General features: G+C 39.7%; 1 protein-coding gene across 7 annotated transcripts in view; it reads right to left on the bottom strand.

The window, feature by feature from the left end:
• The window catches only part of PCDH15 (protocadherin related 15), a 443,471-nt gene extending 428,883 nt beyond the window's left edge, over positions 1 to 14,588 (bottom strand). For 2 of the 7 annotated variants that reach the window (XM_055720580.1, XM_055720576.1), the window contains exon 1: positions 7,364 to 7,524. The gene's annotated coding sequence lies outside the window, so the exon portion shown is untranslated. The other 5 variants (XM_055720581.1, XM_055720577.1, XM_055720578.1 and 2 more) reach the window with 4 other exon arrangements.
• Between the last annotated feature and the right edge of the window lie 993 nt (positions 14,589 to 15,581).

Below are 15,581 nucleotides of genomic sequence, written 5' to 3' on the forward strand. Positions count from 1 at the left end.
CCGTCAAAGAAAGCAACCAAATCCCTCCATCAGCATATCATCTTTCACACACACCCTTGCGTGTATAATACTCTGTATTATACAGAGCATCTCACCTGTCGAGGCTTTACAACATTCATAATTTAGGCAAGTAGCAGCAGTTACGTTTTGCTCAAGACAGATCAATCTTACATATCTAAGCACTGATGCCCTGGCAAGGATGAATCAATTCAACATTGCATGATATGTCTAGTAGCTACACTCAAACCTCACCTTAGGAATAGTCAACTCCACCACAAACAACAGCTTGGTGGCCACTTCACTACATATTTGTTTCTGTATTTCTGCAACAAAGAAGATTTTGTCTAGCTTACTTCCTATGAGGTTCATGACTTCAGAGATAGGGCAGGTGTATTGTAATTCACCTATTTTTGTGATGGCAGACCAGGAACGGTAAGCTATCCAACACGCTGCCTACTCAGCAAGAACAGCCCTGAGCAGTTTTTAAATCAATGTACAAAGAACATAGACCAGCATGGTGTAGTGAGCTTACCTGGTTAACAGTTATTTCAAAGGCGCAGCACTACACTCCCTGCTCAGGATACAACAAAGCATGCAGAAAACTGAACTTGAGACACAGAAGTGGTGGTGAATATAGTGTTATTCTCAATACATAGTATTTCTAAAGCAAATGCTCAGTAGGTTGAGCAGAGAACTTTTAAAATAGAGTCCCCAAAGCATCAAGCATGCTGGAAACTCATTATGAAACTGTTAAAGGAAGGATACAGTGTGAAAGTACATTGCCAAAATAAAATTAAGTGTTGGTTATTTATGAACCAAGACCATAAATTTATGGACCAAGAACAACTCTGTATCCCATCATCAGCTTCTGACCTGTTGTGTAAAACAGCAGCTGTTTTATTTGGCTGTTCCCTGATCTGAGAGAGCTGTGGTTATGGCCATACTCAAGGTAGAAGTACTGCCTTCTCAAATTTTTACGATCTGATAACTTGAAATCAAAATGCGCTTTCCCAGGACCATCAGTGCAGCAGGTTGATCATGCACTTTCACAGCTCACAATCATGGAAGCACTTTGCAATGACACTAAAGAGTAGCAAAACCAGTAACCACCACTCCCTAAACCTTCCTCCCTGCCAAACTCTTCTACAAATTCCATGGCTGGGATTCAGCGAGTGTGCACAACCTGCAGACTGTGGCCAGATCAGGAACAGTCACTTGAGGAACCGAAATTCTTCTGCAACCTAGAAGCATCTTGGCCCCAGTACATTCAGAAGCAAACTGTAACAAACCATTTTTGTCCCACTGAATCATCAGAAATTATATCTCCAAATGATTCGATTGTCACAATCCTCCTCTACTCTTTCATCATATGTTTGATCTAAGACAGTGTGCTTAAAAATAATAACAGTTATCTATTTTATAATCTAATGTGTGCTAGTATGCTGGGATGGAAAAGAGTACTACCAAGCAATAGTAGTTTTTTGGAAATGCAAAAGGTGTTGTAGCATCTCAAATGTCACATCAAAAGTAGAATCAGCTTATACAGCTTCAAAGACAAAGCAGCAGTGATATTCAGAAAACTGAACAATTTCAGTACAAAAAGTCATAGTGGAATTTCACTTTACAAAAGGTGTGAGACATTAAAAACTGCTATAAAATTTCAAGATATATTCCATGCTTTAATAGAGCTTACAATTACTTCTATATATTGTGATACAAAGGTTTTCTGCTTAAAATCCTAGATTTTAGAATGGATTTCTGCACTGAAACCCTGCAGATATTTTTCCATCAAACCAACAGTTAATATCTATCTGTGCACGAATTTGCTGGCAATTTAGCTGATGGCTACTGCTCAGAGAAAGAGAAGGTCTACTCAGCAAGTGGAACTTACATTAAAATAAACGGGGCACCACAAAAACAAGGGCTGGAACAAAGACACACTTGACTGCTAAAGCTCATACCCTGAAGAAAGGACAGTAGTTACCATATTCATACATACACACACATTACATGAGTCCGTACATACATATAGAGAGACAGCATGCACTCAATTAGTTACAAGCACAACAGTAGCACGGTTGTAAAACCATGCCACCTGGAAGCACTAAAGCAAAGATTTGAATCTTAGAAATACTGTCTTCCATAGACTTCAGATCAGGTTCTGAATAATTACAAAGGACAAGCTTCAGGTTTGATTGTCTGCTATCTTTGTGGCATTGCCTCATCGTACCTGTAAAACAGTATGATGTATATCCAATTTATGGTCACTCTGTGATAGAGAAAAGACAATCTTAAATAACTTCTCTTCAGGTGGAACAGAAAACAGCCTCAGCAGCAGTTGAAGGAATCCTTTATGAGAAACGCTTCTGCTCCATCAGGACAAAGTGAACAACTTCTGCATCTGTTGTGGTCTCTAGATGAAATAACCACTCTGATTATTCAGTTTATTACAACAAAGCGCACTAGCCACAGTTAACAAGTGTTGTAACATTAATGCTGTTACCATGTCTGGCCTAATTTTGGGCAGAGTTCTGCCATTAACTGTGATTGGTTCTCTTGGGGTGCACAGAGCTGCTAGTAGAGAATAATTACATATAAATGCCAGGAACCTGGATAACAAAACATGGTGCAACCAGCTAACTTGATCTTACTATTTCTCTAGCCATGAGCAGAGAAGAAATTCTTCAAAGGGTTTTCCATCTGAGAGAGAGACATAAAGCCAGGAGAGCACCATATGTTAAACTTCAATATTCATTTTTATAAAAATCACTCTGGGAAGAACCAATCCAGTCAAACTGCATTCAACTGCAGTAATGCCATAAACACTGAAGCAATACATAGATTGCTGTAGTGTTCTTAAGAGGAGTAAGAACTATATAGAAACTGTGCCACTATTAGAAAAATTTCATTTTCCAGCTATGAACAGCAAAGAATACTAACAGCAGTGTAATCTGTATACTCTCATACATGATTGACTTAGTGAATAACCTTTGTATGTAGAAGACATAAGGTTAATTCATACTCAATTTTGAGAGAGTTCACTCACAGAAACTGGATTTGAATGGCAATAAGCTGATTAAACAAAATGGAAGAACAAAAGAAAACAGATTTGTAATTAAGAGTTATCCACACTTGTTTTGAAAAAAAAAAAATTTAAAAAAAAATTAAGTGAGCCAACTAGAAAAATCAACCGAATTGAGGAGCCCAGCTATCTGAATATGAAGGAGGCCTAGTAATCTTCAAATCAAAGGTGTCAAACCCCTCCGTATTCCAAGGAAGGAAGAGGGACAGAAAGACTTTGAAGAAGAAAGATTTGACATTTTTTTCACTAAAATTAGAAAGTTTTTAATGAAAACATGCGGGTTTTTAAAAACCTTAAAACCAGAAACAATTAAGAGGTTCAGAAAAGAAAAAAAAAAAAATCACAGTAAGAATTGGTATAACAGAATCTCAGGAAGATCTCAAAGTCACAGTATTTTCCTGGGTTTGATAGCTTTAAAAAGATTGTTGGGCTCTCTATGTAGGGAAAGATCAGAAAAAGAAAATTTGGGTTCCTGTGCAGCAAGAAGGGTATTTTGGGAAAGATAATCTAAGTAACAAAGGAAAATTTTGATCTTATTTTTAGTAAGGGCATTAACATTTACTATGGTATGAGAGGAAGGGGGTGAATGGAGAAGACAAAAAAAAAAAAGAAAACATGTAAGATACACAAGGGTACAAAAGAGGAAATCATCAAAGTGAAATAAAAACTTTAGGGGCCATTAAACAGCCAAACCCAGAGTTTTTAAATAAAAGGCACACAAGATTGAACATTACTAAGACATTTTCTTTAACTAGGATACTGCATACAATTAAAGAGTAAGAAATAAGTTATTCATGTTTAAAGTAAGAGAGAATTTTCTACATGACTATAACACTTACTTCCGTGGCATAGAGACCAAGTATGCTTCCCTTAAAATCTTCTTCTAGAGACTTGAAAGCAGTGGAAAATCTAACCAAATTTATTATGGGTTTAACACAAGGTAGCTTGTGACAGACTAACCTAAGAGATTACTTCATCAGATAACATTCTCCAAATGCTGTAGATCTCATTAATCTGGATTTTAGCAGAGTATTCAGCAGCATCACATGGGAAACTATCAGTTAAGCTGCAACTAGCAGCGGAATTTATAGGTAGGTGAGCATCTGGTTCAAGGGGACACAACAGCAGAAGTCCTGAAAACTTAAGTAATTATTAGGTCTTAAAAATCAGTCTTGGAACTGATCTTATGAAGCGTTTCAACCAATAACTCTGTTGCTGGAATTAGAAATAGGTTGATGACACATAATACAGCGGAGATATAGATACTGGAAGAGAGGACATAGGTATTACACAGAAATAACTAGATGTTCTGAAGAACTGAACAGCAACAGGACAAAATTCAGTAAGGCACAACTCAAGATCACGTTCCCAGGAAGTACAAGACGTTTCCTGGTATGCTGTGCACTTCCCAGTGAACACTGCACAGGAGGACGACCTAGGTGTTTTAGATAATTACACACAATTATAAACCATCAATGTGATCCAGGTGCAAACTGGCAAATGTGATACTTGGATCCAGAATAGACATACTTGCAATAGGAACAAGAAAGCAATGGTATCACTGAACCAAAACACTGGTTATGCATAAAAATGAATGCCACACACCATCTTGATCACCATGTTAAAATATGAATGTCAGGTGAAACAGGCATCAAAAAAAGACAGTAAAAATACTGGGAAAAAAAAGACTGTATTTACTCTGGAAATCAGGAGAAGGACCTGAGTGTCAGGAGCTCCAGATACCCAAGGGAGCACCAGTGACAGAAGAATAAAAAAAATGCAGATGGGACCTAGTAAGTATGCTAACAATGGTAAGGCATTAAGGCTGCAGTAGCAGGAACCACAGTTGCAGACACAGATGGTGTTTTCCAATCTGAAGCTCCAAACACATATTTAAAATCATGAACTTAGAGCCAATGGTGCAAAAACTGGCTACAAATGTCAGTGTTACCACATCTCAGCCCTGCAAGTTCAATATCAACATTAAATTACACAAATGCCCTTCACAAGTCCAATCTTCATGACAATTTGTTTTTTCCTTTTTTTTTTTTTTTAAAAAAAAAGGATAGTACTTGGGGATAATGGACGTTCATAGACAAAAAATCAACACACACACACATACAACTTAAAAAGCAGAAATGAAGCTCAGAACTGGACATCTTAAACCAAAGCTTGCAGGACACAAGGAATCAATTCCCACTTTATACCTTTAACTGTTACAACAATTTAGCTGTACAGCAAGTAAAGACCAGACTCTAACATGGCCACTTGATTTTATTTTTAATCTTAACAGATTGAATTTCATTCATTTCATGTGATTTGAAAGTATTTCTGAGCAAATGCTTCTTCAGCATAAACATTTCTTGGAAAGATGTTATCATCAAAGAATCCCATACACCAGTAAACCAATAAGCTCATATGAAAAAAAAAAAAAAAAGGGGGGGGGGGGGGAAGAAAGGAGAGAAAAAAAAACACTTCCATTTTTTTAAAGGAAAAAATCCTCTAACAACCCCCACCACCACCTTTCCAAAGAACATTAAAAACTTTGCACCACAATTTTACAGGCGACTGACTTTCTGGCAATGCTATTACACCTGAGCAAATATGACACAAGGTGACAATACAATTATTCCAACCAGTGATTTACCACAAGTAGAAAACCATAAAGAAGATATCGAGCCCCAAACTTTACAGTGTGTATATTCACTCTCCAAGGGTAAAGTGTGAAACACAGCAATTGGGTGGAACTTTCTTGCTTCAGCAGCTCAGTACAACAGCTGAGAGAGGAGCACTTCATTGTTAAGCAGAGCAATCCTCTCATTAAATTACACTCTTATTTCACAGGGTTGTAACTGCAAAGCCACGTGGATTATGTTCCTGAAACCTGAGCACTTACACCGATAGACAAAATGCATCAAATAACCCTGCTGGCTAGCCAGTCTTCTGCCTCCCCAGGAAAAGAAAACCAAAAGCAATAGTTACATTCAGATAACAGTAACTCAGAATTCATACAGAATGCCTCAAACTCTCTGAAGCAAGACTCAGTCCTGTAAAAGTCCACAATACATTAGCATTAATATCATTCATTATTTACTATACCAGTCAGCTGACTTTATAAGAAGTAACAAAATGTGGACCTACAGTTAACCTCACAGGGCAACCTGTTACCCTCTTGCAACAATATAGCACTGCATTTATAGGTAAGCTTCCTTCTTGCGTATAAATATATACACACACTTACCCATTTTGTCTTCAAATTGTATGTAAAGTATAATAAACTTGATTACAGTTCTCCATATTAGATGCCAGTAATCACTAAAATTTGCAAATTTTATTTTTTTTTACCTAAAACAGTATCTTTACATTGATAGTAGTATTGTAGTGAATGCTGAACAAGGAAAATGCAAAAATCCAGGAAGTGTAATTATTAAAATAATACCCTAGCCCAGCCAAAGTAACAGACAAGGAATCAATAATGAAAAAAAAAAAAAAAGCTATGCAGTAAGAACAGCTAAATATGAAGGATATTCAAGGTATGACAAACAACCCTGAATTTTTTTAAAAAATTCAGGTTATCTGTGGCATGAGAAGAAGGGGATGAAGTAAGAGACTAACAGAAAGTACTAACACAGTTACTATCGCACAGAGTTTAGAGGCATATCAACAAATTAGCCATACACTAAGCCTTAACTCTAAAAACTGCAAAAATTAGCCAAAATCTTGCTTGCCATCTGAAAATAACTTCCTCTGAGAAAGGGAAGAACAGTTGCAGGAGCTATACTTTGCAACAAACATTAATTTGTACTACAAATAGCTGAAAAGCAAGTGCTAAGATCTTTCCTACATCACTGCAGGGAAACTGCACTGATAGGAAAGACAGACTTCAGTTTCCCCAAGGACACTCTGCCCAAACAAACAAACCTCTTTTACCGACTCCCCCCACTCTAAGCCTAACGGAACGAGGGGTGCACCGCAACAGATTCTTCTAAACAGATGAATAAACTATTAGTTCTGTGGTCAATCTTACCTCGATTTAATTCCAAGGGAAAGAAAGAAACAAGAAGAAAACCCAGCTTGACTTAGCAGTTCGAAGTTTGCCGCTCTGGGTCACGCAGCAAGTTCCCCCCTCAAGGCTCTGCACGGAGTAACAACAACGCCGCAACTGCGCGTCACTCTGCTTCCAGAGGAAACCCGATAAAACACAGAGCAACAGCGATCCCCGCGCAGCGCACGCAGCTGGCATAGAAATAACCGAAGGAATAGCAGCGACAAGAAGCATACCTACGCACATCAGCCCGAGAGGCACACAGCCGCTCGCCACCCTCCGCTCCGCATCCCAGCTGCTCCACCTGCCCGCGGGTACTGGGCGCGGGCCCGGCACTGCTGTGCCCGCCCCCTGCCCGCCGCGCCGCACGCCGGCCCCCGGCCCGGCCCGGCCCAGCCCCGGCGCCCCCGAACGCCTGCGCGGCCCCCAGAGGCGGCTCCGGGTCCCAGGGTCAGCGAGCGCGGGGCGCTGTCCTGCTCCGAGTCCCACCGGCTTTCCCGGCAGCTTGGTATCGGCTCTTTCTGCCTTCCCAGCGGCGAGGGACGAAGCAGCTTAGGCTTGTTTATGAGATCATTTGACAGGACAGGAGTAATCTCTTTAAAGCCCTTCCCAACACAACGATGCTGCTAGTTAAGGCCAAGATATCCGAAATAAAGGTGCCTGATGTGACTGGCTAAAACAGAAGACAGCACCGCCTTTCAAGAAATATTTCAGTCTTTTATTTACCCTCGCTATATTGAAACAGCATTAATTGAAACTCCCATTTGCAGAAAAGGCTGCACAGACTCACAATGCAACTCATGTTGAGACTGCACAGGCATCTACCCAAGTTTATTAAAAATCGAACGACTGATAAGGACAGGTGGGATTTCACACCAAGCACCAACCCTTTCCACAGCCTACTCCTGTAAGCAGTCAAGTAAACCTGCCCAAATTTGGGCTTACCTTTAAAGAGTAGTATCTACAGCTGCAAGTTCCAGTGTGAGCGAGGAGAGTGTAGTTACAGAACTTGCTGTGAAATGGAGAAAATGCTATGACAGTTTCAGATCTACTTGGCAAGGTATGGGCACCAGCTAAATGTGACTAATCTGGAAATAAAAGCTGGTGTTTATCTTCTAAAAGGCTTTTGTGGCCAAAGCAAAATAACTTCAGAGGTTCTGGGCCAATTTCCTACTGTGCTTTTGTCCCTATTACAAAAAATGCCATTTTTTCAAAATAAGGTATTTTTTGTCAGGCTACAGGGTGAGACTAAATAGGAGCTCACTACAAAAGATTTGTATGGTGAAGTAACCTCTATGAAATAATAACATAGTACATCAATTACTTGAAAACCTGTGCTGGGACTAAAATTGCTCACCGGTTCTTCTAAAAAAACCCATAAAGAATTACTGCAAAACTGTCTAAAGCTACTGGTTCTCATACACAAGCTCTACCTACCAGTAAGACTTCAAATCTTTATTTCTTTCAAAAGAAACACACAAAACTTTAATTCAGACTAATCAGAACGAGCATTTTCTTTGTCCGATAAAACCAGTAACACTGAGACCTAACAATGAAAACTTAAAAAAAATAAATTAATAATAATTTAAAAACCTGGTGTATATATAGCAAAAACCAGAGTAATTACTCTTTCCCAGTGTAGGTGTGTGCATTCAGTTTGGTCTATTACTAAGCTTTAGCTTTCCTGTGAGATACACCTGTCCATAGTGTAAGCCACAAACATATACTTCTGTAACAAGTATTCAACACTCACGTGTTCTCAAAATGCTAAGACCAGCTCCCATTAAATCAGCAGTACAAAATCTTTAAGTCAGGGTTTTGCTTTCCCCTACAACAAAAAAAATTCGTAAAGGCAGAAAGGACTATCCTAGACAAAGTGCCGCACAGTGAAAGAAAAAAGTTGCTTCATCATGAACACGTATTTTAAATATTTTATATGCTACAAGAACCCTATTGTTAGTTTCAAATTTTCTCAAAACATTATCAAAAGGAACTAATTCACCTTATGGTCTACAATACTTGGGTGCTTTGCATAAGGAAGTTATTTTGGAAGCATGAAAACTAACAAAAATAACGATTGACTTGAAAGGTGCTCACTGATTTCTTTACCTTCTGTGAGGATCCTGTATCTCACCAATGAATATGTCCAAAACATATCCAGGGTCATCATTTCACAGAGGATTTTCTGTGCAATCAATTGATGAGCATGCCAAAGTCTTCTTGAAATGTATTTACAGTTATACAGCAGCACGGAGAAAATAAAAATACAGTATTACCAGACCCAGAGGTGTATTTTTCTGCTCTCAGGGATAAAGTGTCTGGAAAACAAATCCTGCTTTTTACAAAAGCAGGAACTAAGGTCCCACTAGAGCCTTATTTGTTCTTCACTGACCCTATCCCCACCTACTATTTCCAGGAGCACGTACTCTTAGGAATGCAAGTTCAACCCACCACTCTGCAAGATGGACAGATCTTCTGACTTATTGTGAAGCTGCTGCATGGCTCTGATTCTGCTCACAATTCTGTGTGGATACAACAGGTTTTCCATTTTAGCCTTTTAAATTATATAGTTGTATAAAGTTACTTCCCATCTTCCAGCTATTTTAAGTACCTTATATGACATGAAAATCATTGGAAATTATGGAGCTTGTCCTCCCTAAACACATTTCTGGGCATATGAAGGAGAAAAAGGTGACTGGGATCAGTCAGCCTGGATTTACCAAAGCTAAATCATGCCTGACCAACCTGACTGTGGTAGAATGACAGGAATAATAAAGTGATAAAACGCGGATGAGGGGACAGCAGCTGTCATTTTCCTTGACTTTCTCAAGACTTTCAGCACTGTCTTCCACAACATTTTTGTATCCAAGTGAGGACGGCACAATCTAACAAAAAAATGGGTGAACTGGTTGAATGATGGGGCTCAGATGTGGCAGAAGGAGAGGGAACGGCCATAAGCTGAAACAGTAATGTAAGGATATAGGGAATAATGTTCTTCCAAGAGCAGAGGCAAGCAGTGCTGCAGGTTGCCAGTGAGGCTGGGCAGTTTCTGTCCTTGGAGGTTTTCCGGACCTGACTGGACAAGGCCCTGAACAGCCTGCTCTGGCCCCAGAGCTGGCCTTGCTCTGAGCCCGAAGATGGAACCACAGACCTCCCAACATAAATTTTCTATCACTCCTAGTTTTGCCTCCAAGTAAGTTACATACTCACATAAGCAGGCAGCAATTTCTTTCATTACTGAGTAGTTGCAAAATATATTTGAGAAATGCTAGTTACTACTTAGGAAACAAATGCTGGATCACGTCTTAAAGTTACCAGCATACATATTTCCAGTTAAAAGCAAGACCATAACTGTACAAAACAGTTAAAAATATTCATAGTTTTAAGATTTTGTGTAGTTCAGTTGAGGCAAACAAAACTACTTGCACCGTCCCACTATATAGATGTCTTTATGTTTTGCAATGTAAGGAGCAATGCAAGCAGCATAAGGAGGTTGTTGGAATTACACTAGACAAAATACAGCATCATTTTAGCTATGACCCGATGCAACTTTTTTACTATCTTCCTGAAAAGCAGAAAGTTTGCTGCTCTTGAAGGCAGAAAATGCAGATGGCAAGTGAATAACTGTGATCAAACTGATTTCAGGGAGGGAGGAGAATTAAAAATTGCTCCTGGTTTAGTTCTTATAATTTCATTCTATGAATTTTATGGTTTGAACTTGGAGTAAAAAATTTGGCTGGTCTATAATTCCCTGCTGACTGCCTCTTAACTACAGTAATACTAGTAGGCCCATTGTAATGTGCCACTGGGCATTCAAAAATGACCATCCTTCTTCTATGTGACTTAAAGTACTGGATGAAAAAAAAAATAAACGTAATTTGCACAGGGGCATGTCACAAACATCTTCATTGACTCTGCTCGTGCCTTTTTCGGTATTTTTGTCACCAAGAGGCAAGGTGTAAAGAAACACGATCACAGCCGACTGTGGAAGGAATTGGGAGGGCTGGAACGCATTCTGCAGAGACCTGCAATCTGCCCATCTGTTCACAGGGAGGGATTACATCAAATCCCATTGAGCTTTCATATTCACAAATCCAGGAGGAACAGTAATTGGTTTACTGAAGTTTGTTAGATTCATAATTTTATCACAAATTCCTCTCAAGGCAAGTTCATTCACAGTATTAATTTTTCTCCCTTTTCAACGGCTCATTTGTTCTGTAGCACTATAAATATTATGTGAATGAAAATCACAGGAAATGGCTATTCTGTGCTCCAGTGCTTTATTAAAAGATATCTGTTTCCAAAAAAAAAAAAAACGAACCCAAAACCATAAAGCTAATTATATCTTCATTTACACAGCTCCTTTCAGAAAGATTATCTAAGACTCTTTATAGAGCATCAAATTGTAAACCCACAGCACTGGCTATAGGCAAACAATCAGATATATTCCATATGCAGCTGTGAAGACTGCCATAAACATTTATATTCATGCCAGTTCATCTGTGCTAGGATTAACGGAGTGAGAAAAGCTGGCCAAGGACACCTATTTAAAGAACCAGGAGGTTTAAGTAGATGGAACCAGCACAGTAACTTCTCATCTAGCACAGCTAATGACTGTGTAACCTGTAGTTCTTACTGCAAAGGCAACACTGGGGGCCTGATCCCACCCAACCCCTGCCAAGGAAACTGTGCTTTATGTGTCAGGAGCCCTTTTGGTGTCTCAGAATATTTGTACAAAACTGTCAGGAAAAGGACTCAGTAAACACGTGGGGGCTTTGTACAGAATGGAATTTGACCAATGTACACGTGCTCAGAGCCTGGTATACGTGAGACCCTCATCTCAGTGGTAAGGCTTGTTGGGGCAGAGTAGAAGGAAAAGTGACCAGGGCAATGTGGCAGAACTTGGCCACACTGGCAGTCCTGAACTGAAACAAGATTTTAGGGAAATATGGGATTTTCAATGCCTAAATCAAATCACAGACTTGAAATACTCCTTTTTCACATAGTAACTCTGCGCTGCTGGAAGACCACAGGTGTTGCTGCATTTTATCCTTCACATTTCCCAGCTGTCTGAAGCTCCACGTCTGTGCAGACTCAGAACTGAGTCCCACCAAGGCTGAGAAACACAACATCTCCCACCTTAAGCCAAGTGAAAACCAGAGAGTAAGGACCCACATATATTGGCTTCTGTACACATCACCTCCCACAACCTAACTCCCACGTCGCACGCCTTTCACAAAGTTAGGACTACAGTTTTCTATAAAAATCCTGCCATATAAGGGATGGAGGTGCCTATCATCTTCCACATAGGAAATGAAACCAAACTCAAGCCCTTCAGGACCAGAAGAAAACAAGAAGATACTACTTCTGTTTTGCAGAAAAATGCTCTAAGCACCAGGGAAGTAACAATTCTGGTAGAGATACTCCTCACATCTACTGCTGAATCCCTGCCAGCAAAGTAGGTTTTACTGGGCTGCAAAGCCAGATTAAGAGATAACTCCTCTGTAGCCTGGTGATCAGGCTTGTTTAGTGTAAAATGCAGAGAAAGTCCTAGGACAGAATCCCCTTCTGCTGGCATGTTTTAAACAGAAAATGTGAACTCTGCTTAACCTTAGAAGAAAGAGAATAAAAATCTATCTCCAAAGCATCAATCCAGTGGGTGGGCACAAAGCTCTCCTTTCACATCAACCCTGATGGAAAGGATGCTGCTTGGGTAAATTCCTCTTATCTCAGGTCACTGTTGTGGCATCTGGTGTCATGTTTACAGTGCACAGCCTAGTATAGCAAAGAGACTCAGAGCTGAGCAGGGTGCCCAGGGCAATGTGGCAGGGTGCTGAGGCTAAGTACAGCTGCTCAGGTGCAAGGTTTTTAAACTCAAGCATGGTGCGATGCTAGCACAGTTATGGGCTTTTAGGACCAGCACATCCTAGCGAGCCTCACAATCTCACGAAGGGTGATTCTGGTTAGGATCCAGGCACCCCAGAAGATGCAGAAGGTTTGTTAAAATTCACTTAATATTTGAAAGGGGCAGAGGAATGTAGCAAATACAGCAAGTACATATCTGTAGGCATATATGTATATAAATAAAAATAGAAAATATACATAGAGAGATATATGCACACATCTCTATTTAAAAGTGTCTAGTTAATGTATCATTATACTTGGTGGTATAAGAGTTTAACAGCTCTTGAAGCCTGGAAGCACCCCTTTCCACCATTTTAAGCCTACCCAAGCTTGGAACACCAAACAAGATCCAACCACTTCAAGCACAAGACAGTGCCACACTACTGAAGTCCCAATGAATAGGAAATAGAAAAAAAAACAATTAATAGAAATTAAAATTCTCTCTCTTCTTTCTCTGAATGTAATGGCTGTGAGAGATGTGTCTGAAGGTCTCTTCTTGGTGGTACAGTAGTGTCTATAACATCCAAATGCCATGGTCTTGCCCTAGAAACATCTCTGTGGTTCAGATGCTTATGCCCTTCAGTTGCTGTCAACAAGCAGGCAAAGTAAATATCAGCTTTGAAAACTGTTTTCTTCTGTGGAAAAGCTGTTCAGCTTTTCAAACCAACAGCTTCACAACCATACGATGATGGCCTGGCTTCCACTCGCTACTACAGCAATGAGGATGCAAGTGGTGAGCTACAGATAAAGACCATTTTATTCCTGTCCCACTTGAACCCAACTTGCTTGCTGTTGTTGCATTCTGCTTTCTCCTCACTAGGTGAGCTGACAGTAGGCAGAGGGGAAACAAACAAAAAAAACACTTAAATGATTTGCTAATCCTTCAGCAATAAAAGGACAGCAAGATGTATCACAAAAAATGAAATGTCCTTTGTAGGAAAGGGGTATTTTATATCCAAATACTAGTTCTTATGAGACATCTGACATCCCTTCAACTAGCAATTTTTGAAAAGCTGTAATCCTGTCTGGGAGATTTCTGGCATATTTTTTTCTCTCTCTCTGGTACATTCTCCCATACTCTGTGCACTGTTTCCCACTACCACACTCAATGCATTCAGTTGATTATGTTTTTCACCACCTGAACCTTTGTTCTTCAAATTACTATTTTGTAATGGTCACTCACAACTACATTTTTTGAAGGCTAAAAAGGCTGTCTTCGGAGACACTATTTTAAAGCTTTGCTTGAACATCAGAAAGCACTACAACATAGCATACTATACGTACAGTATTATGCAGTACAATATCCAGTGAATTTACTTTTAGTAAGCTACTACACAATGATTTACATTATTCCTGTTTTCACAGTTATTCACAGAGCCCTGATTAGTAGTTACTACATACTACAGATTTTTTTTTTTTTAAAAAAAAGTTCTTTTTTCTATCCAACCTGTATTGATTTCCCCCCAGGATTCAATGGCAACCTCTGTTCCAGCATTGACACTTCTGGTTGGATCTTCATAGGAATTCCACTTCAAGCTAGAACCACTTTATTCCCGTAGTTCTATATACCATATACCTGCAAGTTAACTGAGGACTGTAAGTCAACTGCATGCTAGTTCCTTGTCAGTCAGGGCTAATTCCCACAGATTAAAGAAGGAAATCCTTAGAGTCCCCAAGGTCTTAAAATCCTACTGTTAGAGAAGAGCATTTTGTTCCTTCCTAAATCATCTGTCAAGAGAAAACAAAAAAAAAGATTTGCCCATTCATTATTATTATCTGCACCAAAAGTATCAGAGGAGATGAATTAAGACCAGCACTTTCTGACTGTGAATTAGTTGCCAGACCACCTACTACCAATGCCATGCATGTTTACCCTGATTAACTCAATGATCACACAGTTACCTGATGACAGTAACAAATGCACAACAACAGATCCCTCCTCTCTGCTGTTCTGGTGTCCTTATGCAACTGCTCTCCAGGGAATTCTGATCCCTGTTCTCTGAACAGGATGTTTTGCAACTCTGTGACAAATGGTCAGAGACAGAAACTGTAGATCATTCTTTTGTTCTTCACCACTAAATAAATATTTTTCCCTAAATTCAGAGCAGTATTTCCCCTCATGATTCTCTGATGTCTGTAGACGAAGGCTTGTTCCCAAAGTCTATGGGCATCATTTGGCAGGGGTATCCATTCTCTTACTCGAACAGAAGCCTGAGCTCTCCCTTTTAGGCTTTGTCCACACCTTCCCCACTTTTTCACCTTCAGGTCTTCCCCTCCTCCAATTCCATTTTTCCCTCAGAAAACAGAGAAAACTTAAATTATCACTGAGAGCTTCCAAGAAAAAGATGCCCACCTCAAATACACACACACAAACTGCAAACAGCTCATCAAACATACCTGCCAGAGAACCAGAGGGAGAGAATTACCCACTTTGCTCCAAAGAATCTTTTTCTCCATTCTGGATAAAGGGTGAGTTTCAATGCACTTTTATCAGCCTTTACAAAAAAACCCACCAACTAGTATGACTCCGAGGCTACCCTTTTGTTTCCA

The sequence above is a fragment of the Falco cherrug genome, chromosome 9, assembly GCF_023634085.1.
Source record: "Falco cherrug isolate bFalChe1 chromosome 9, bFalChe1.pri, whole genome shotgun sequence".
NCBI classification, from domain to species: domain Eukaryota; kingdom Metazoa; phylum Chordata; class Aves; order Falconiformes; family Falconidae; genus Falco; species Falco cherrug.